Source organism: Herpailurus yagouaroundi, unplaced genomic scaffold, assembly GCF_014898765.1.
Source record: "Herpailurus yagouaroundi ecotype Mexico unplaced genomic scaffold, PumYag 142, whole genome shotgun sequence".
Lineage (NCBI taxonomy): Eukaryota > Metazoa > Chordata > Mammalia > Carnivora > Felidae > Herpailurus > Herpailurus yagouaroundi.
This window is the reverse complement of record NW_024412397.1, coordinates 51,764,056-51,787,225: the sequence shown is the minus strand read 5'-3', so window position 1 is coordinate 51,787,225 and position 23,170 is coordinate 51,764,056. Positions and strand designations below refer to the sequence as shown.

The 23,170-nt window shown below is 40.0% G+C and overlaps 1 protein-coding gene and 1 non-coding gene across 4 annotated transcripts in view; one reads left to right on the top strand and one right to left on the bottom strand.

Annotated features, from left to right (window-relative positions):
* Positions 1-4,358: 4,358 nt before the first annotated feature.
* Positions 4,359-23,170, top strand: part of YES1 (YES proto-oncogene 1, Src family tyrosine kinase) — a 71,630-nt gene continuing 52,818 nt past the window's right edge. The window contains exon 1 of one of the 3 annotated variants that reach the window (XM_040479274.1): positions 4,359-4,482. The gene's annotated coding sequence lies outside the window, so the exon portion shown is untranslated. Of the gene's footprint in view, positions 4,483-4,602; positions 4,817-6,713; positions 6,837-23,170 lie in introns of those variants that run through there. The other 2 variants (XM_040479273.1, XM_040479275.1) reach the window with 2 other exon arrangements.
* On the bottom strand, positions 18,292-18,395 carry LOC121033273 (U6 spliceosomal RNA). Its single transcript, XR_005791798.1, has one exon. It is a non-coding gene; the product is annotated as a U6 spliceosomal RNA (small nuclear RNA).

The window sequence follows — 23,170 nt, the reverse complement described above, 5'->3', positions numbered from 1 at the left end:
GACCACACGCCAGCTTAATGTATCAGAAAAGTAAAGGCCAAACACTTGGTAATGGCTAGGAATTGCAAATATAGATCTTGGGAGGAAATTACAAGCCTGTAGGACAGAGATATCAAATGAGTTTCAGCATCTGACACCAATATCAGGTGTTTGCTGCCTGCATTGTTGTGTCGAGGATTTAGAGGATGGGAGTTAGGGCTCTGGGAAGAAGAGTCTACTGTGCTGTGATCTGAGAACAATGACTGCCCTGGGCCTACAGGAGAGAGACTCATTTGCCAGGTCTATTCTAGGTTTGGGGTCTTACATGTGGCTTAAGGCAACTCGAGTCAGCATTGGGGTCCTCTAATATCTTTTGCCTGCTTTTCACCATGCATCTATCTACTTCATTCTCTCTGAAAACAGTACCCGCATCCCTTGCCCACCCCCATTATGTGCATGAGACAGGAGATGTTTCCCTTACAGTGCTTGAGTTTCCTGCCAGTAGCACAAAGAAGTAGCAGGAACTAAGTAGTGGTTTTCATTTGCAAAGAACAGAAGTCTGTACTTAATTTAAGCAGAAAGAGATTTTAATTTTGGAAGTTCAGAGAAGGGACAGGAAGACTGGTGGAGCACACTCAGGCAGGAGCTAAAGAAGGTGGGGGGTCCAGGTCCTGACTTAGGGATGGTCTGCTTAGGAAGCAGGCACCATCAGCATTAGACTCTTGCCTACTGCTACTGGACTCTCCTTCCCCTAGACATCTATCCTCTGCCACTGGAGTCTCAGCACCACAGCCACCATGAATAATTGCTGAGTCACCTTTGTGTCACTCAAAATTTCAAATTAGAAGCTGAAGCCTGTGAATAGTAGTACTTGGATCACAGGGCTACACTCCAGCTATTGGTAGAGGATTGGTTCTCAGAGAAAAAGAACTTGAGTTAAACAATAACATCAAGAGGCGCCTGGATGGCTCAGTCAGTTAAGCATCCTCCTCTTTTTTTTTTAATGTTTATTCATTTTTGAGAGACAGAAAGAGACACAGTGTGAGTGGGGGAGGGGCAGAGAGAGAGACATACAGAATCCAAACCGGCTCCAGGCTCTGAGCCGTCAGCACAGAGTCCAACGCAGGGCTCTAACCCACAAACCGAGAGATCATGACCTGAGCCAAAGTTGGACAGAACTGACGGAGCCACCCAAACGCCCCTAAGCATCCTACTCTTGATTTCAGCTCAGGTCAAGATCTCATGGTTCCTGGGTTTGAGTCCCATTTAGGGCTCTATGCTGACAGTGCAGAGCCTGCTTGGGATTCTCTCACTCCCTCTCTCTCTGCTCTTCAAAATAAGTAAACTTAAAAAAACAAAATACCCTTAAAAGGTTTCCACTTCATGCTACATTCTGCTAGGCAGAGGGCATGTCAGAAGATGTCATGCACCATCCAATTTAGAAAGTGTTGTCACAGAACCAAGTTGAGAGTGTGAAAGTTTAAAGTATAGGTAAAGGTACCCAGGAGTAGGTAGAGTGGGTACCAGGAGGAGCTAGAGCAGAAATTAGGGGTTTTTTTGCTAGATGCAACAGGCCTGGGACCAACCTGCAGGAGCACTAGAAAGAATGTAAATTTGAGAAACAAACCCCAGAGTAGATTCCAATCCAAAGATTAAACTTCCAAAAAATAGTCCTGGAGCTGGGGAGGCACACCAGGCACAGGGTGTAATTCTAATATTTTAGACCAGGTAGCCAAGAAGTTTAGAAGCTGGAAAGAACAAAACAGAGCAACAAGATGAGCTAGATTTGCTGAAGCTTATAGAAGATTGGCATTTGTTACATCTATTCATTGTAGAATGTATCTGTACACATCCAATGAATTAGTTCTCTTAGACCTTGCCCAATTAAGGGGAAGTAAAAAGTATAATACACAAGCACCAGTCCTTGAGGCAATGAAGGCATCAGGAGAAATTGATGAGTTACTGCACTTCTCCCCAAGCTTGGCACAATGAGCCTAGCATTCAATGATGAATACCTTCCATCTGCCTGATTTTCCAGATCTTTGTTTAGAGGGATCCTCATATTCTTCCTTATTGGGCTTGGCGCCAGTTTTTGCCAGGCTAAACTGGTGTAGATAACTTCAGACATCGAGTGGACATGAGGAGATCCAGGCTTTGAGTGGTTAGCACAAGTCTAGTAGAAGGCATTTTGAGGGGGCGTTGTAGTGGGATGGTTAATTAAGAGAACACAGAGGAGTGCATGCACCCTGTGTAGAACTGCAGGTTTTCTAGTTATCAGGAAAAGAAAATCATCACAGCCTGTGACGGAAGCAGCCGCAGGTAGACTTATCCTAAACACAAACATTTTCTGGCAAACTCACATGTCCCAGGGTGAGATCGAATGTGCCCCAGCTAAACCTTGAATCTTTTAAACTTTCAGTCAGAACATTCAGTAAGCATTTATTAACTTGAATAAATGATACATTCCACTTCTGTAGGGACTCAACATATGTCATTTCTTTTGTTTCAAGCATTCCCCTAACCTCCTCAACCAGCAGACTCTCCCAGGGATTCCAAGACCCTTATCACTCCTTAACACATACATACCAGACCTCTGTGCTGTGTGGGAGCGACAAAGGGTGCATGTCATTTGTGTGTATCTTGAATGAACAGATTTGCACTTAAAAGCAATTTCTATTGTATCAAACTCATCAAGACTTTATCTGTTGGTGGTAGTTGTGGTGGTTTTTGGTTGGTATTTTGTTGTTGGTTTTGGTTTGTTGTTTTTTTAAATATTCTTGGAAATAAGTGAGTCATTGAGTCTAAGTAAGATTGAAGTCTCCAGGTTATTTACGGACTAAAACTTGATAATGTAGATTAACATTCCAAAAGAGAAAACAGGGAATGAGGTAACAAAAAGAATCAAAATGAGAGTGAATAGAAGGAGACTCATTGATAAGTTAATATAACACCTAGGGGATTTTGACATCCTTTCCCACCTTTAAAACTCCTTACAGAGCATCTTCAAAGCCACCTCATCTCTTATACTGGGGAAAACTAGGATTTCAGGGTTCAGTTTTTGAGGCTGAACGTTTAGGACAACAAAAATATTATCTGTATTTAATCTAGAAGTTTAGAAAAGTAACAGCTCAAAAATTTATTTTCTAGTTAAAAAAAAAGCTGACTATAAATCTACATGAAAACGTTTAACCTCAAATACAGTGAAGAACAAATGAAGTGTTAGTAGCTAAATCAAATAAAGTACCATCCCATATTATGTATACCTTTTTGTTAATGTGAATGCCTATCCCTACCTTTGGCTCACTTAGTAAGCTGAAGAAAAAAGATTTTCAAACCTTTATATGCATCTCCTAAGTTACTAGAATACCAGAATACTGACACATATGATTGTGCCATTTCGCGTTTGTCAAAGATGATTCTGAATTTTGCTGAAAACCACAAAGGAAACCAACAGACCCACATTACTGTTCTGATATCCCCACCAAAGAGGAAACACAGAGAGGAAGTTAATCTACAAGTCTGATAGGGCATATGTGATTTTAGCAGAAGAGCCTCAAGATTCAGCCCATTCCAACACTGACTAACTCTTATCTTTATTCCCAACTCCTTCTGGATCCTTTCCCTTCTTCAGCGACTGGCTACAAGGCATACAAGAAAGGTGCTTGTATTTGAAGAATTCTAGTTCCACTATGCTCCACTTTTGGGGTCGCAGCCTCAGTTTCCACAGTTGTCAAACAGGATACTAATACCTATACCTCACTGGGAAGTTGCCGGGATCATATAAAAATACGTTGCCCCTAGATAAGCCAAGGTCACCATTCCTGGGAGAATCGCCAAAAGAGCTCGGCTTCGGTTCCCCCTCCCGGCAAGGCTGGTTCGACCAACAGTCAACAGGAAGCTCCAGGGGTTGGGACAGGATCCCTGGCTCGGAAGGAGGCCAGACGCGAGCGTTTTTGGACGGCGATCAAGAGGAGGGTGATGAGAGCGTTAGAAACGCCCCCTCCCCCCCCCACTACGGCTCACGCGGATGGGCTGAGATTTTACTATCAGTGACAAAAGAGTGCGGAAGCACAGTACTAAAAAGCAAACAGTCAACCACAATAACTCAACCCTGCCCTCCCCACAAAAACAAACACAGCCCCAAAGCCCTCGGCAGGACTAGAACGGGGCGAAGGGAACCGAGAAGGGCTGAGGAGGCGGAAGCTGTGCCCCTCACTCCAGCTCCCGGGGCAGGGGAGTGCGCGGCCGAAGGGTCCGCGGAAGGGGAGGGGGCGCTGTGGGTCCGCTCTTCGCGTGCAAGAAGCGCCTCCTCCTCACGCCCCCTCAGCCTGTGCCTCCTCGGGAATCCGCCCCGGACCCCGCCGCCATGTTGGGTCCGGAGGAGTGACTTGGTCTAGCAGCCGACGGGGACTGCGGAGGGACGGCCCCGCATCCCGCGGAGCGCGCCGCGGCGCCGGAAGGCGGGGGGGCGCTCCAACTCGGGCGGGCGCGGCGCGAGATCCGGTGAGCAGGACGGCCGCGCGCGCAGGTAGCCGCAGCCCCCACGCCCTCGCCCCCGGCTCCGCCCCCGCCGAGGAGGGGCGGAGCCGGGAGCGAGGGCGGGCGCCGAGCTGAGTGGAGGTGGAGAGCGAGGCCGAGGGGTGGGGGAGCCCGGGAATTCCCTCCTCCTGAAGTAACGAGTGCGGGGCGGCTGTGCCGTCGTCGCTGCAGCGGGGCTCCCGGGACGCGGAGGTGGAGGAGGGAGAGGGCCCCGCGGGCCTCGCCTCCGCCTGCCGCCCCCTCCCCGCCACCCCGAGCTGCGGCAGCAGCGACTCATGCGAGCGCGGCTGGACGGCAGGTAAGGACCCGGCGGGGCCCCGCGGGCGGAGGCGGCCGACCCCGGCCCGGGCAGCGCTAGGCCCCGGCGCCCGCCAGCGCCCGAAGGCGCCCGCGCTCCCCGCCCCCGCAGGCTCCGAGTTGGGAAGTTGAGGAGAAACTTCTCCCCTCCCCCGGCTCACCCGGCGGGCGTGTCCCCTTCCCGGCGCTACCTGCCTGCCCCCTGACTCGGTCTCCGCCCCGTCCAGTCCTTCCCGGTCCCGCCCAAGTCCGACTTAAGGTCCTTGAGGCAGTAGGGAACCTCCCACTCCTGCCTGGGGGCTAGGTTAATTTTGGCTCTCCCTGCCGGAGTGAGGGAAGAGGAGGGCAGCGGCCCCTTTCGGTCCCAGAGCTTGAGGGTCTACAAGTGGCTGACGCCGGGTGGCAACTGTGCCGGGGGAGCGGACGTGGGGGGGGGGGGGCGAGTGGGTGAGCCTCTCGCTCTACTTGGTTTGATTGAAAACCGCAACATGTTAAAGTTTTCCTTTGTTTTGGGTTGGGGGTTGGGAAGTATGCCATTCAGCATCCACTTTTACAGTATTGTGGCCCTCCGTCTCCCATTTGGTTCGGTTCTCTGTCCACATGCTACAGAAAATTTTGTTTAAAGTGTGTTTTTCCTGGTAATTGCTTCCAGCTTTTGCTTCATTGGGCATGGGGCAGCGTTGTTTTAAGAAGCTCTTCGAAAACCAACTCCGATGTAGGGACTTCTTTAATTTTTGTTTTGCAGTGAGTGGAAAATCAAGTCCGATGTAGGGATTGCTTTAATTTGTGTTTTGTGGAGAGTAGAAAATCGAGTCCTCTGGAGGGACTGCTTTGATTTTTGTGTTGTAGTGAGTGGGACACAACGTAGTTCCGATTTGGTTCATTTATTTTCTGCGTAATTAATAGGCATGGCATAACACAAGGTCTAACAGTTTGTAAATTATTAAAATAAAGATGAGAAGTCTAATGCAATCACAACTTTATGTTCATGCATTGGTGTGTTTCATGGTGTGCTTTCACATACATGGCTTCACATGTACATGCATATGATTGTAGTATATGTGTGTCCTTGTAACTTGTAGGATTACAGTGCTAAAAATATCTCGATAATTCTGTATATATCTAAACCATCCTGTAAAAATTCTAAAGTTAAATTACACGTAAGGAAAATATTACTAAATGTGTACATGTGACTGTAGGCACTTACTGGCATAGCACCTGGTAAATCTATCTTAACTAGGGCAGTGGCACACAGTGGACAAAAAACATTTTGAATGGGCAGTTAATGAAGGAGCATCTTGTAATAGAATGAGGACCTTTTGTGTATCCATATAGGATTTTCATATATTCTGTAAGAAAGTCGTATTTCACTAAGCCATCATATGTTTTGTTTTACTAATATGTGAGACCCCTGTGGTAGTTGACTTAAGGTTAGTTATTTTAAATTTTGGACATTACATAAACCTCTGTGGAGATTGTGAATGCTGCTTGACAATTCATAGGGTCCTGAATTTGAAAAACAAAACAATTACTTTTGATCTGGATCTGAATATAAGACAGTTCAGATCCATGTTTTCAGAATAAAAGATAAAAGGACTCTTAAAATGTGTACTCTGCTGTAACTACCATCATGTTAAGCTACTATAATAGCTTTAATTTTGCAGTATGTTTTTGCTGACTTCATAAACCACAAAACTGACTCCTTTCTTTTCAACCGAAAGTGAAATTACGGCTTTGACCTGTCTTCCTGGGATAGGTGGAATTTGTTTTACGGCTGAGGTATAATATTAATACATGGCTTCAGGTTGTTTTTTTTTTTTTTTTAATTCAGGAAATTCTCAAGCTGAAAATCAACATCCACGCAAGTAAATGTCCTTCATGATATGTAATGCTAAAAGAACAAATATTCTAAAAGGATAGCAGTGGTCCAGTATAACTGAAATATTACCGACCCGTGGTGTACGATTTGTTTATACAAAGTCCACATTTGCATCCTTTTAGGCAGTAAATAATTTGTTAATGTGAGTAATTTTACTTTATAAACATATTTAACTCTCAATTTAATGTTCACTGTAGGCATCATTTATTAGTTCCTATTAGCATTATATTAAAAAGAGATACAAACTTCCAGTTACAAAATAAGTCATGGGAATGTAAGGTGCAGCATAGAGAATATCGTCAGTAATATTGTAATAATTTTGTGTGATGACAAATGGTAACAACTTATGGAGGGGGGATTGTTTCATAATGTATAAAAATATCAAATCACTATTATGTACAATTGAAACTAGTAAGGATACTATATATCAATTATACTTCAATTTAAAAAAAGCCTACTACCAAAAAATTTGAAAGCAGTTATACTAAGCTTTGCTGTCTGGGAATGCAAACTTGGGAAATAAAACTATATTTAAAAAAAAAAAACAAAACCCTGCAAGGAAATGATTTCTATAAACGTAAAGAGAGGAGAGAGAATGTTGTGATTGGGACCCAGCTTCTGAAGTGGTGACAAAGTTTTAACCTTGTGGTGGTTGCAAGGGTGTTCACTTAGTTATTTACCAAGCCATACATTTCTTCTGTGCTTTTCTGTATCTGTTTTAGTTTACATAATTTTTTTTTTTTTTTTTAAAGAAGCCTCTGTGTTATGTACTATACAAGGTGCTTGGGTAAAGAACTTAACATTTAGTGGCTGACTTTAGAACATCTCCTGGGCTGCCCTTTGCAAACAAGATTAGCTTATTAAATCATAATTGTCATATTCCACCTAGTGTATGTAACTACTTGACATAAATAACTATTAATTATGTTAATATTTTGAGGGAAGAAACCAGATTTTACTGATTTTAAATCCTCTTTAGCTTATATACGTGGTAAACAGTAGGTACTCAAATGTTTATCAAACTAATGGATACTATTGTTATCAAATATATAATGTAACTTATTTGTCGTAAAGTTTTTTAAATGACAAAACTGTCACATCAAAGTAATGTCTTGACTTTTAATCATTTTCTGTTTTCTCTAATAGTAATTCCTTAGATCAGCAATTTATCCCTTAGTTTTGATATTCTTAAGGATGTCATGAAATTCTCAGCATAAACTAAGTTTTCGTTTACTTAAGCTTTATGAAGATGTGCCATATGGCACCTAACAGAAGAGTATGGTTTTTTTCCTTTTTTTTTCAGTAGAGTATGTTTTGCAAGAAAACAAGTGACAGTATGGTGTTGGAGTTTCAGAAATGCTCAGAATGATTATATTATGCTACTTGCTTTATGTAATGGCTTGCTGTTTTAGTTGTTGATTTTGTTGCTTTGTGGTTTGCATTGTTATAATGTAGAATTAAAGAAGAGATCACATCTGCATCAGTTTCATATATCACAGGAACTTGCAGTCATGCTGTAAGGTGATGTTTGTGGCACTGGCTTTGTTATATGAATATTTACAGGAAGTTTTAGTTAAGATCTTCCATTGTTCAGAGCTCTACATGGCTTAGGTCACCTTCAGTTCACACACATTTAAACATATCTCTAATACAAATCCAGAGTTCTTCAGGGAAGTACAACAGCTTTTCTTTAAAGGAAATAACCTGCTCCTTTTAAAGTATCTTGGTAGCTTATTGGTAGTGTGTACAGCAGTTTGTGTGTGGCTATCGTAGGGTATGTATTACCGCTTTTCTTCCTCTCAGCTGCTCCAGCGCCACAATTAGGCTGAGTATTGCTCAGCTGCAGCTGCTGGGTGATTATGAACCATCCAGCTCCTGTCTAAACTCAGAGGCAGATTTAGCAAAAGGAGCTATAGTAACAGCAGAGGGTGAAAAAGAAGAGCCGGTGCTGCTGCCAGTATCATTTTAACGTGTCTCTTTGCCAAGGAATCGTTGGCTGCGGCAGCACTACTGTTGTCTTGGAACTAGCAGACTTGATGGCAACATATCCTGGTCTGGATTGAGTTCACCTGATGTTACTCTTTAAAATCTTGAAGCTCGCTCCAGGAAAGAGAGAATCCTGTAATTTCAAAGTACAGGATAATACTGATGGACTGAATTACAAGCCTTAGTGCCCAGGATAGCAGTGCTCCTCAGTTCCCCTTGTTTGAGTGTATATATGTGACTGCAGGTTCCCTGGAGTTTGTAACATATACTCCATGCTACTTTAAACCGTGTCAGTTAGAAGTGCTGCTGCTATTACTGTTTGGGTGTTGGCAGGAGAGTTTCTATGCACGTTCTTTGGACATCCTGCTTTCTCCCAGGAAGTGGAAGACCTTCAAGAAGGATTATTTCTACAACTAGTTGCACATGGTGTATCCCCTGTGTCCGGCTGAATTTTGCAAGACCCTAGCTTCTTTATTCTGTTGTTCTTTCCTTATTCTTGGGGTATAAAAAGATGGACATTAACAAACGCAGATATGTTATCAGCTATATATGGCAAGCCCCAGACTGGAAGATGCTATAGGCAAATTTTGCTGCTTCTGAAATGTTGCTCATTTTATAAACATGCTAAGCAGAGAGCAGCAGCATCTTGTCCTTTCTTTTACCATGACTGTCAGAAAAATTACAGAGACAATTTCTTTTGCTAATTCTAATTCTGGCTTTGGAACTTGGTGGTTGGGGGTTAGCTAATTTGGGATGGGTAATAGGGAGCATTGGGAGAATCAGCACTCAAAATTGTATCACCCCAAGGAAGGAAGAGTTAACCGAAGACTGTACTCTTGAAAGTGAACAAGTACACATTGTCGTTGTGGCATGTACTTAGCAAAACACTAGTGTATTGGCTCCTGTCTTTGTGCTCCCACAAAACTCCAATATGAAAGCACATTCTCCTTACATTATAATTACTTCTTTCCATGACTATGATATATTTGACCTCATGCTCACAATGGCAAGGAACTGGTTTATATGAATCTTTGAGAACAGTTTCTAGTAGGATAAATGCTTAATAAATTTTGAATTGTATGCAGAAATGTGGTTCTGTGTATATTTATGACTTTACACACATTTTTAAGACCTACCTCTACTAAAATTTTATAAAACTTAGTGTTTTTTCATATGCTAATATTAAAACAAATGCTTTACATTTTTTCACTCAAAGTTTTGTTTTAGAAAATGATTTTATAACACAGTTTATAAATACTTTGAAAGGTGAATTTAAAGGTCAATTTGATATTTCTGATAAACTGGAGACTCTCTGTAGTTGAAGTTAAGCGAGTCTTTAATATGGTTTATTTTAAAGAAATGTTTTTTACTGTATTAATGAGTATAGAAAGCCCAAGCTATCCACCAAAAAGAAAAGAAAAACCTAGATTTTTCTAAAATGCATTTGACGTCGTATCATGTTACTAGAGACAATATTATAATCATTTATGTACATATCTTCCAAGGACAAAAAGAAAAAATCTCCTGATTTTCTTGATGTAATGCATGTGAAAGAATGCAGTTTATAGGATTTGTCTGCTGCTATTGGGGGTATGGGTGAAGACAGGAAGTACTGAGAGGAAAGGACTGACCACTAACACTTAAAGATTGTTGTGGTTTCAGTCTATGTTCCAACCAGTATTAAACTCTAGATTTTCTTTAATGATAGAGGCTAGTCACTTCTCTGATTTTTTTTTTTTTAATTTTTTTTTCAACGTTTTTTATTTATTTTGGGGACAGAGATAGACAGAGCATGAACGGGGGAGGGGCAGAGAGAGAGGGAGACACAGAATCGGAAACAGGCTGCAGGCTCCGAGCCATCAGCCCAGAGCCTGACGCGGGGCTCGAACTCACGGACCGCGAGATCGTGACCTGGCTAAAGTCGGACGCTTAACCGACTGCGCCACCCAGGCGCCCCATCTGATTTTTTAATATAGTTTACAGTTTCTTAGCATTAAGTAGAAATGGGAGTGGAGAAAGTTGGTGTCTTTTGCTACATAATTTAATACTTACAGTTGTCCTGTGCCAAGTTTATTTATTTCTTACATTTGTTCTCAGGCAATTAGTATTTTACAGATAAGGGCATTTTAAAAATAAAAACTGTCACAGGGCTCCTGTGTGGTTCAGTTGGATAAGTGTCCAACTCTTGATTTCGGCTCAGGCCATGATCTCACAGTTTGTGAGCTTGAGCCCCACATCAGGCCCTGTGCTGACCATGTATAGCCTGCTTGAGATTCTCTCTCCATCTCTGCTTCTCCCCTGCTTGCGCATGCATATTCTCTGTTTCTCTCAATAAATAAATAAATAAACATGAAAATAAATAATAACTGTCAGGTATATGAAAAGGAGCAAAGAAGGCAACATGGTGTAGTAAGGAAAGGACTAAAAGGTAGAAGGCCATTTGGATTTTAATGCCACTTTTGATAATAAAGAGCTATTTGACCTTGGTCAGTTCAGTAAATTCCTTGCACCTCAGTTTCACCATCTGAAATAAGAGACAGTGGCCAGATGGTTTCTAATATTCTTTCAGCCTTATATAAATGTGTGGCTCTGTTACAGTTGAAGTTTTCCTATTGATAACATTTTAAGGAAATGTTTCAGAATCTAGAATTTGAAATAAAATTAGATAGCAGGTAAATAAAGGTTATAGTAAAAAAAACTGACCCATAGACTTGGCACTGGACTTTTCTCTAGGAAATGTAGTATTGTCTCATCAAGTGTCCATTTATTAAACCTGTGGTATAACAAATACTGTGCTGGTTTTGGTGGTATAGAAATGATTGCAGTGTGACTACTGCCTTTTAGGAATTCACAGTTGGATGGGACTGGCTATGATTATGAGACTGTTGTAAATTTTGTAGATTGGTAGTTCTTTTTAATGTGATAATCTAGTTTAACACTTCTCTGGTTTTTGATAATATTAGTGTGTGATACATCTGAAACTTTAATGGATCCATATGTAATGGATACTTTTAGCTTCAAGTAAACTGATTTAATTCTCTAGGCCAGAAGACTTGATTTTGTAGACAGTTTATTACAGATATGTGTGACAGATGCAGGTTCCACAACATTTATATAGAAGTTTTACTGTAAGAAGTCAGGTTTGAAAATAAGTCCTTTAAGCAACACTTCCGACTTATTTTGTAGTAAAATTAGAAAGATAAGAACTTTTATTCATTGAAGCACATAGATGTGATGTCAGTTAACAGATAATCATGACTATGATCACTATGATCATGACCACTAACATTAAAACATTTATTTTTTTTTAATTGACAAAAACATAGAGTAATTGTTCTGGATGTTTTCCTTTAACACGTTTAGTTACTAGTTAGAATAAAATAAGCATGGGTGTTAGGAAATGGTTAGCTTTTTAAGGTTTGCAACAAAGATCTTATAAAAAGGGGGAGGGAAGCCACCAAAATTATAAGTAGATTGTTCCCAAAGTTTGTCAGTTAGGTCTTTGAAAATCAAAATCTTTTCTCAGGAAACATTCTTTCTTGGAAGGTTAGCCTTTTTGGTTAGATTTCTAGGCAGACCATTAAGAGTGTATAAACATTTAACAGATATAATAGTGTTTCATTGGTAAATGTATTCTGATTGATTTTCAGGTTTTGTTTGTTTTCTTAAATCTGAGCTCTTTGAACATATGAAATACTTGGCTTACTGAATGTTCTGATTATACAGGGAATGAACTCATTGTCTTGTGAGTTACCCTCCCTCCACACCTTCCCAGCCCTTCACCATTTAAAAATCACTGTTACGAGTTTCGAATTGGGATGCCAAGACCCTTCCAGTGAAGCCTTGCTCTTAAGCTGAATTTGAGTACAGGAATGTCTGTACTTTCTCCCACCTGCTTGCTCTAGGCACTCTAAGCCTGCCTAGTCTATCCCTATAGGACAGTGTGAAGAATGGGAAGGTTTCAAAAGATTGGAAATGAGAAACAAAAATGTGGAAACTAGAAAAGGGCTTGGGAAAACGAGGAGTGGATGTAATGTGGAAGTTTATAATTTCCTCTTTTTTGCCCTTTTTTCTGTTTCCCACCCATTTACTCCTCATAGGCAATGTGTAAGGAAGAAGAAAGCCTGTATTATGGCAGATGCTATTCTACATATGTAGTTCATATGCATTGTCACAGTTAAATATTTGAAATGCCTTTTCAAAATACACAAACATTGTGGATTAGATGGGTATTTATTACATGTGAAGAAACTGAGGATCAGAAACTATATGTGATTGGCTGAGGTCACAGGACTAGTGGTGACTAGAACTGAATTTATCTGACAATAAGCCTGTTTCCTATAAGACAGCTTCCTTAGGTATAAAGAGCAATTATGGAGGAAAGGGGAATTTATCTTTTTCCTTCTCCCTTAAACTGTACATTTATATTGGGGCTGAGAATTTTCAATCATGTATACTTTTCAATTGAAGTAGCTTTGTGGTACATATTTCATAATAGGAATCAAGGTCAGATATTATATGAGCTGGAAAAAAAGGGCTAATACACTAAACTATAGCAAGTGCTTTTCTTTTGTAGGTTTGGCTTTGTAATGGAAAACTGATACACTAATCCCAAAGCATTCTTTATCTTTTTATAACAAGATGTTCAACCCAGATTAACAAAGAGACAGTGTTTGGATGTTTTTCCAGTGAAGCTTCTTTTTTTTTTTTTTTAATCTAAATTTAATTCATCAAAAGAACAAAGCCAGCAAAAGATGGGTATTACACTAAAGTGTAGCAAACGCTTTCCTTTTGTAAGTTTGGGTTTATAAGGGGTATATGGAGTATATGTGTATATAGTGAGTTTCTCTTTCCTTGTCTCTCCTCCTCCCCTAAGTTTATGCTCAAATATGAGTTCTGACTCAAAACTGGCTCAAACTTCTATTGTGCGACATTGCTTTTATTTCTACTAATTAAATCGTTTATTCTTAGATGAGTTGGTAGAAATAGATGGAAGGTCTGCATTGTCTGAATGGTTCTCCATCACATTTCACATATTCTGCAGAAAGAGAGTACACTTTCTAATTTTCCCTGTCAATAAGATGGCAGTTTTCTACACCTTGGTACAGACTCAACAACCATTCAAAGCTTCACTTCCTTCTGAAGGAAACAGTGGGATTCTTCCATGCTGGCTTGTTCCTAGAAATGTTATTGTTATATGAATTCTTTACCTCTGGATCAAAAGTCTCATCTAACACTCCAGATGGAAATTCTGTTTGCTACTCATTTACCACAGTGTCAGATTCTATTGACAGATTTCCTTAACCACCTTAGAAGCCTTTTTTCTTTGGCTTCCTTTTATTTCTTCAGTTGTATGTAAGAATTTACCCTTTGTCCTCTCTAATAAGCTGGAGCATTGTTTTCTAATAGGAATGCTGGCTTGATTTTGTAGCATTATTATCCCACATAGAATATCTACAGTACAACTCCTTCACACATCACTTCAACAGTTCTGTCATTGCCCGTGTTATTAAGTCTGCATAAGTGTGTTGGCAGATAGGCTTTAAACTGTAGTGCCAAGACTAAGTGATGGGAGTAAGTGGCTGCCACTAGAATATAAGCTCCATGGAGGTAGGGAGGAATCTTTGTTTTGGTACAGAGGTTATCCCAAGCATCTGGAACCTTAGTAGGCACTTATTAAATGTTTTAAAATGTATGACAGTGTAACAGTCTGCCAACAATGTTTGTTTACCATGGGCATGGGAAAAAGAAATGTCAACAAATAGCTTCTCACTGGAAACTCATACAGTAACCGCAGATGCTTCTTACTCCGGACTCCTTGGAGTGGCAGGCCTAAAGCTAGGCTAGTGGCATCAGTGCTCTGGATGAATTCAGATAAACATTGTACTGGAGTCCGATGGAGAAGCAAGTATGATTTGGCAGTGAGTGGTAAATGTTAAAGACCAGTAAGAAAAATACATACAATAAAGGGATTCCTTTTTTTAATATCTTATATCTCTAACAACCATTCTTCTTAAAAACTCTGCCACACATCAGTTCCTCCTACATTATGTTGATGTAAATGAGTCATATGCATGTATCTGGTTGTAAGTAGAGCTAAGAAAAATAGTCCTTGGCAGGGCTACCTTCTATTGACAACCTTAGAAGGGGAAAAGGAATTTTTGGTGGAAGGTAGTTGTCTCTGCCACAGCAGGGGAGAGAAAGTAACCTATTAGTTAAAAAGATTACATGTCTGTATGGAAATACACTATTTGGTTATAGAAACATGGTTAGAATATTTGAAAGGTGTGGACAAAGATGATCTTTTTTGTTTGTTTGTTTTTAAGTTAGCTCTATGCCTAGCACCCTCATGACCCCAAGATCAAGAGTTGCATGTCTGCTGGCTGAGCCAGCCAGCTAGGTGCCCCAAGATGGTATCTTCTTAATTTAAGGCAACAATATTAGTACAGATACAAACTGGTTATGATGGAAAAAGTCAAATATCCCAGCACCTCTAGAAGCTTGTTTTTTATAAGCAGAGCATCTGGAAAAATGTGATTTCATGTTTTAGGTGCTAAAGGAAGATATAAAGATATTTGAACTTAATTAGGACCAATAGAAAAAAGTGATAGGCAAATTACAGAAAACATTTTTAGAGGTATAGGGACCATGTTGTCTTGGGTTTATATTAAAAGTAACAGGGAGGGGCGCCTGGGTGGCTCAGTCGGTTAAGCATCTGACTTTTGCTCAGGTCACGATCTCGCGGTCCGTGAGTTCGAGCCCCGCGTCGGGCTCTGGGCTGATGGCTCAGAGCCTGGAGCCTGCTTCCGATTCTGTGTCTCCCTCTCTCTCTGCCCCTTCCCCATTCATGCTCTGTCTCTCTCTGTCTCAAAAATAAATAAACGTTAAGAAAAAAAAAAAGTAACAGGGAAAGTAATTCTGGACTTTAAGATGTATGCCCTAGACTTTAGGAAACATATTTGACAACCAGTAAGAGTCTATGATTTCAGATTCTGATGGACAGTATACCACCTAAAGGAATGAAAAGTCTAAAAATGCCCTAAGCTTTTTATATGAAAAGCTTGGGAAGCACTCTGATTTGGGGTGCAGGTGGGGGTCACAGGAGAATTGTGGATTGTGTCTGCATTTATGGAGTCCTTTTAGTGATTGAGAAAAGATAGTAATTAGCCATATCAGAGAATTTGGTGGGGATAGTGGCAGGTGGGAATGATGATGGAGCTAAAGCCCTCCCTCCCTCCCCCCCCATCTCACCTTGTTACTCCCCATCCTCATAGCCACTCTCTACTGGGTCTTAATTGTTTGTTTGTTTGTTTTTAATGACTAGAACTTGAGCACCCGGGTGGCTCAGTCAGTTAACTATCCTACTTTGGCTCTGGTCATGAACTGAGTTTGAGCCCTGCATCAGGCTCCTCACTGGAGCTACCTTGCGGAGCTTTCTTGAGACTCTTTCTCCCCCTTTCTGTGCCCCTCCCCCTCAGATCAGAAGGAGGAACTCATAATAGAACTCAGGTAGAAGAGGGGGTCAAGAACCTCTTAGGATATTGTTAGAGGATGAATAGGATTTTTAGAATGATTGATGCCTAGTAGAAAGAAAACTAATGACAACATAGATGATTCTTAGAAATAAATTCAAAGCTGGAAGTTAAAAGGGAAGCCACAGGTCCAGGAAAGTTGAAATAATAGATAACAGGAAACATCTAGCATGTCTTCTTTTTATCTCCTGACTTCTGTAACAAGAAGATGCTCCTTAAGTTAGCAAAGCTAGAAAAGAGAGTAAGAAAGTAGATAATAGATGGTAAGAGGGCATCTAGCTTCAGTTGATTTCAAGTTTCTAGGTCCAGGAGAATTCTGTCTGAAGGTTCTGAAAGACATTTCTGATATTATCGGGGCCCCAGTTAATAGAGAAATCACAGAGGGAGACATCTTGAAAAAGAAAAAAAAGAAAATTGACTAAATGATGCCTTAAATAAGGTGAATTTTCATAAACGCAGACACTGAAAGTTGCTTTTGATGCCTGTTTAAAATTCTGTAACAGTTTATTAACGTTGCCATTTATAAATAATTGTAAGCTTATAAAGAAGAAGTGCTTTATTGAATTATTGAACCATCTTTGAGTTTGGGTAAATAAATGTATCTAGGTCATCTATTAGTGGTACTTTACTGTGGGTGAGTGGGTGGACCTGATGAGCTTACTTTCTAGCAGTAAAGGTCAGTGATTCCTTTTCTACTGCCTTTTTTTGGGTCTGTTTTATGTTCCCTTTTCTGTAATTAAGTCTCTTTTTCTTTTCTCTCTCTCTCTCTTTTCTTTTTTTTTTTTCTTTTTTTTTTTTTTTTGGTAATTAAGTCTTCTAATGGCATAAATGGCATTGCTGTTTATCTTTTTGATGATATTCAGAGCCAGGGATAGTAACGGGTTCAAAGCTCCTGTTATGTATTTCCAGATTTGTTGTTGCTGTTGTTAAGGTAGATTGAACTGGAATATATAAGTATGTTTGTTTATCTCACAGTATCTGCAAACCTTGTTTTATTTTTGTTAGTTATGTGTGTGAATGAAGATACCTTAAAATTATTGTAATTTGCTTTTTCAATTGAAAGTGACTGTGCATTTTTCCATGTGGTAAACTGCTTGTTTATAACCTTTGACAATTTTGCTATTGGGTTGTCTTTTTCTTATAGATTTTTAGGTATTTTTATATTGTATGGATATTCTTTGTATCTATGTTGCAAACACTTTCTCCATATCTTTGCTTGTCTTTTCATCTAATATTTTTTCATTTTATCTTTAAAAAAGTATTAAAGGGGCACCTGGGTGGCGTAGTCGGTTAAGCATCCGACTTCAGCCAGGTCACGATCTTGCGGTCCGTGAGTTCGAGCCCCGCGTCAGGCTCTGGGCTGATGGCTCAGAGCCTGGAGCCTGTTTCCGATTCTGTGTCTCCCTCTCTCTCTGCCCCTCCCCCGTTCATGCTCTGTCTCTCTCTGTCCCAAAAATAAAAATAAAAACGTTGAAAAAAAAATAAAAAATAAAAAAGTATTAAAAATAACTTCCTTTTTATAACTTCTGGATTTTGTGTTTTAAGGATGCTTTCCACAGCTGATGATCATTTAAAAAATTCTGTCTATAGGTTTTTGTCTTGTCCTAGATTGCAAGTATTTTAACTCTTTACTCTGGAACTCTGCAATTTATAGATGTTGTGAGATAAGAATCCAATTCTCTCCCTCTTTTTTTTTTTTTTTCCTCAGGATGTAGCTCACCAGTGCTTTTTATTAAATCTATCCTTTTGCCATGGATTCAGAATGCTACCTTTAGAGCATTCACAAATTCATTTATTCAAAGGCCTGTTTCTGAGCTTTCCTTCTTTTCCAGATATTTGCTTGTTTATTCCTATGCTAGTACCACATAGCTTGATGATGAGGACCATGATAACAACAGCAAGAACAGCAGCTAGTTCAGTATTCGTTGAGTATTGCCTGTGTTCCAGTCAAAGTGATAAATATTTTATCATATTTTAACTAATTCATTTCTCACAAAACTCTATTTTTCTTTTGAAAATCTGGCTTAAATATTCTGACATGTAGCCATTTTATTTAATGAAATAATTTTCTTTCTTTTGTTAAATATGGAATACTTCACAAATTTGTATTTCATCCTTATCTGGGGGCTTTGCTAATCTTTGTATCTTTCCAATTTTAGTATATGTGCTGCCAAAGTGAACACTGAGTTAGTATTCTTAATATCTGTATTTTTACTGATGAAGATGTAGGTTGTGAGAAATTACATTTATTCACATACAAGCTAGGACTGTAATCAGCTCTCTAACTCCATAGCCTGTGCTGTTAACCATGAGGTCGGAATTTACTAGTAATTCCAAAAGTTTCTCAGCTAGTTTTATGCATATACTTGTCCTTATGAGCTTCACTGTGATTTTGATTTAGATAATGTTAATGATTTAGGTTTATTTAGGAAGAATGGATATCTTTTAATAATGACTCTTACCATCTAAAAAGTTATATGATTCTGGGGTGTCTGGGTGGCTTAAGTGTTTACTCTTGATTTCATCTTAGGTCTTAATCTCAGGGTGGTGGATTCAAGCCCTGTATTGAGCTCCATATTGGGCTCCATGCTGGGCATGGAGCCTACTTTAAAAAAAAAAAAAAAGTTATAGGTTTCCACTTAATGAGGTTCTTTATAGTCCAGGAGTTTTATTTTTGTAATATAGACTCAAAATGCTTTTCGATAAACTTACTTGTAGATGTTATTTTGTGTGTGGTTTGAAAAAAAAAAAACCTTGTTGGGGCATCTGGGTGGCTCAGTTGGTTCAGCATCTGACTTCGGCTCAGGTCATGATCTCCCAGTCCATGAGTTCGAGCCCTGCATCAGCCTCTGTGCTGACAGCTCAGAGCCTGGAGCCTGCTTCAGATTGTTTCCCTCTCTCTCAGCCCCTCCCCTGCTCATGCTGTCTCTCTCTCAAAAATAAATAAACATTAAAAAACTCAAAACACCTGTTATTGGGAAATAATTTCAAAGTTACAGAAGAGTTGCTAGAACGGTACAAAGAACATCTAGGTCTACCTCACCCAGATTTACCAATTGTTAACCTTTTGTTATGTTTGATTTTATTATTCCCACTCTGTGTATATGCCTGTGGGTATTCCCACTCTCCCTACTCCCTATTTGAAAGTTAGTTGGAAAGATCATGTCTTATTTACCCTTACGTACTTAAGTGTGTATTTTCTAAAAACAGGGACATTTTCTTATATAACCACAGTACAATTATTAAATTCAGAAACTTTAACATCACTATTAAACAGTTATCTAACACACAGTTGTAGGTTGAGTTGTGTTCTCCCAAAAGATAGTTTTAAGTCCTAACCCCCAGTACCTGTGAATGTGACCTTATCTGGATATAGGGTAGTTGTAGATATAATCAAGTTAAAATGAATTCATACCAAATTAGGATGGGCCCTAATCCAATATGACCAGTGTCCTTATAAGAAGAGGAAAATGCTATGTGACAACAGAAGCAGAGGTTGGAATGGTCCAGCCACAAGTCAAGGAACCTCAAGATTTGCCAGCAATAATCAGAAGCTAGGAGGAGGCAAGAAAAGATTCTGTCCAGAGTTTCAAAGGGAACATGGCCCTGCTATTCCCTTGATGTATAGATATAGATATAGATATAGATATAGATATAGATATATAGACATAGATATTTTTTTACAGCAGCCCTAAGAAACTAAACACAGTAGTCCATAATGGATAGTTTCCTAGTTGTCCTCGTAATTTCCTTATAACAAAAATCCAGAATCTAATCCCCGGCATTTAGTTGTCCTTTTAGTCTTCTTTGATTTGCATGGTTCTTCAGCCTTGTCTTTCAGATGTTTGTATTTTTGAAAAGTCAGGCTACATGTTTTGTACAGTGTACCTTAGGAGTTGTCAGATGTTTCTCATGATTAGATTCAGATTATGAATTTAGGGCAGGAATGCTATATAAAAGGGATTGTGGCCTTCCTAGTATAGCCCATCAAGAAGCACTCTATGTTAGTCTGCCCCAGTATTGGCAGTATTAACCACTTAGGTAGGTGATACCTGTCAGGCTTCTTCACCATGAAGTTAGCATTTTTCTCTTTTAAATTAATAAGTAATGGGGGCGCCTGGGTGGCTCAGTCAGTTGAGCATCCGACTTCGGCTCAGGTCATGATCTCACAGATTGTGAGTTCAAGCCCTGTGTCGGGCTCTATGCTGACAGCTCAGAGCCTGGAGCCTGCTTCAGATTCTGTGTCTGCCTCTCTCTGCCTCTTCCCTGCTCATGCTGTCTCTGTCTCTCAAAAATGAATAAACATTAAAAAAATAAAGAATAAAAAAAAGAATTCCCAAGCACAAATAAAGTACAACAGTACTGTAAACATTAAAAAAATGTTTAAAAAATTAATAAATAATATGTGGGGAAATAGTTTTAGCTCAATCATCAGTGAGTTTTGCCTGAATTGATTACTGCAGCGTTGGTTGCAAAATAACTTTCCTAATTCTATAATTCCTTCTACATGTGTTAGTTGAGATTCTGAAAGAGAAAACCTTTCCTTCCTCATTTGTTTATTATTAGAATAATTTATATATTTTTTTAGTCAAAAGGTTATTAGTATCCTTATTTATTTTGTTCAAATTTATTCTGTTTTTGGCCAGCAAGATCTTCAAGATGGCTCCTATGTACTTTTTATATATTCCCATGAGTTTTTGAGTACTACTTTATTTTTTTAGTGTGAGATGTCCTAGGTTCATCTTGTACTTACCTTGCAGTAGCCAGTTATCCAAGGAGCATCGACTCCTTTTTTTTTTTAATTTTTTAAATGTTTTATTTTTTATATTTGAGAGAGAGAGAGAGACAGAGTGCGAGCAGGGGAGGGGCAGAGAGAGAGATGGAGACAGAATCTGAAGCAGGCTTCAGGCTCCGAGCTGTCAGCACAGAGCCTGACATGGGGCTCGAACTCACAGACTGTGAGATCATGACCTGAGCTGAAGTCAGACACTTAACCGACTGAGCCACCCAGGCGCGCCTCTTCACATTTTTTTTTTAATAAATTTTTTTAACATTTTATTTATTTTTGAGACAGAGAGAGAGAGAGAGAGAGAGAGAGAGAGAGCGCATGAACAGGGGAGGGTCAGAGAAAGAGGGAGACACAGAATCTGAAACAGGCTCCAGGCTCTGAGCTGTCAGCACAGAGCCTGACGCGGGGCTCGAACTCATGGACCGTGAGATCATGACCTGAGCCGAAGTCGGACGCTTAACCAACTGAGCCACCCAGGCGCCCCACACATTTTTTAATACAATTAATTAATGGTATGAATAGACATGCTAGTAAAAAACTATTCTTACATTCTGAGAATAAACTGCATCTTTTTTTTTTAGTAGAGAAGCATAAACAGTGGTTATGAGTACTATCCAGTATAGTAATGAAAAGAAAAAGAAAAAAAAAAAGCGCTAAAGGAAAACTCTGTTTCCTCTGTACAGTACCCTGAGAATACTCTGGTCAACAGATGTGTGGGGATTTTCCCACACTAGTTAAGTTTTCAACACCAGCTGGGCGTTCTTCAGTTCAATTCTCATACTGTTTACCTGGAGTTAGCTTTAGGTCCTAAAGATTAAGGGCTAAGTTTTTTAAGACTGTTCTCCCAGTCTTAACCTCAGGTGCCAGTTGCAAATAGTAGACCCTCACGTTACCCACAGTTTCTGTCCAACTGGGACAGTTTTGGAAGTTCTGGTAACTTCCCCCTCAGTTTGATAATTTGCTAGAATGGCTAATAAAATTTAGGAAAATAGTTCACTTGCTAGATTAATGGTTTATTATAAAAGAGTACAACTCAGGGATCCGCCAGGTGGAAGAGGTACATAAGGCAAAGTATGTGGAAAAGGGCATGGACTTCCAGGTAAGCCACCCTCCTGGCACCTCTACCCATGTTCACCAACCTGGAAGGTCTCTGAAGCTTTCTTTCTTTCTTTTTTTTTTTTTTAACTGTTTATTTTTTGAGAGACAGACAGTGCAAGCGGGGGAGGGGCAGAGAGAGAGGGAGACACAGAGTCTAAAGCAGGCTCCAGGCTCTGAGTTGTCAGCACAGGATCTGACACAGGGCTTGAACTCATGAACCACGAGTTCATGACCTGAGCTGAAGTCAGACTTAACCAACTGAGCCACCCAGGCGCCCCTAAACCCTTTCAGTTAGGATTTTTATGGAGCCTTATTTGCATAGGCATAAATGGTTAAATCACTGACCTTTGGTTATTAGCTCAACGTCCAGCTTCTTTTCCCTTCCCTTAGGTGGAAGTGTGTGGTGGGCTTGAAAGTCCACTCATGGTTGGCCCCTCTACCCTCAGGGGCTTTCCAAAAATCACTACATTACTGTAAACTCAGGTGTGGTTGAAAGGGGCCTCTAATGAATAACAAAAGGTGTTCCTTTCTCCTTTATTGCTCTTACCACTTAGGAAATTCTGAGGGTCTTCAGGAGTTCTGTACTAGAGCTCCTTGGCCCTAGCATTCTTCTGGCACCTATTACTCTGTTAGGAGTGGTTGGGAAGGAGGTATTTTGATAACTCAGAATGTCTGTTGAAACAATACTAAAACCAAGAAAATTGAAATGTCTAAAAGACAAATGGCCAGAACTTCTTTCTTTGATGAATCTTTATATCAAAAGTTAGAAAAACTGAAAGACAAATTAGATATATTTTAAGATTAGAAAGTAGAAAAATATACATTATTATTTGCACTGCATTTTTGGAGTTGTCCTACACTCTAAATTTGAAAAACAAGAACAGAACTATACTCGGTGATCAAATATAGTGGGAGAGGAGAGGACACTGCTGCTGGTCCTTGGTGGTTATAGAATATTAGGGATTTTCAGTGCAGTTACTTCCCCAGGAAAACTAATTAGCTGGTGACTAAGTAATGCCAGTATTTGCTAGCAGTTCAAAAGAGGATTCTTGGGGGGGGGGGGAGGGGGGG